The following is a 782-nucleotide window of genomic DNA, read 5'->3' as shown; positions in this document are numbered from 1 at the left end:
CCTCATACATAAAGAATGTAATGGTTGCCTCTAATAACTAAAACAAAACCAAACCATTCCTTCCTCACCCAACACTCCTGCAGATATTAGGCCTTGATGGAGAAAAGGCCTTTGTCAGATTCGCAAAAATAAAGGTTGTTTGTATCTTTTAAACAAAAATTCTACCCCAACACTAAGTTCTGTAACTATTTTGGTTGATATACACAAAATTCATAGGGAATAAGCGGCTCTGTGTGTGTTTAAACAAAAACCAAAAATGGCTCCTGAAAACATCCAGTTTTGCATAAGCTCTGTGCCTCCGGAATTGCCTTGCACATCTCCTCGCTGATTGCTCCAAAGAGCTTGAACGAGCCCGTGTAGGATCTTTGCCCGAATCCAAGAGGGCTGAGACTCGGGTTTTGCTACTGCTCCGCCCACCATACGCGGGATTGCAGGCAGGCAGAGGTCAGGGGTGGGGGCCCAAGTCCCAGGTCTGAATTCGTTTATTCTGCGAACACTTTACCGAATCCCACACATGTGCTAGAAACATGCGCGGGGAGGAGGGGAACGGAAAAATGCCTTTTCAGTAGAAAACCAAAGCCTGCGACGCCGCGGAGCCGGGCCTCAGTTTCCCGATCTGGGTGCGCTCGCCCCGCCCCCAGGGCGGCCTTGGGAGGCGGCTGGGGCTATAGGAACCCGCCCGGGGCCTGCCCTCCCCTGCTTCCGCCACCGGGCCAAGTACTCTCACCACCGGAAGCTCCCGCCGGGCCGCGGGGAGCTGGCGGCGGCGGCGGCGGCGGCGG

Source organism: Phacochoerus africanus, chromosome 2, assembly GCF_016906955.1.
Source record: "Phacochoerus africanus isolate WHEZ1 chromosome 2, ROS_Pafr_v1, whole genome shotgun sequence".
NCBI lineage: Eukaryota > Metazoa > Chordata > Mammalia > Artiodactyla > Suidae > Phacochoerus > Phacochoerus africanus.
This window is presented reverse-complemented; position numbering follows the sequence as displayed.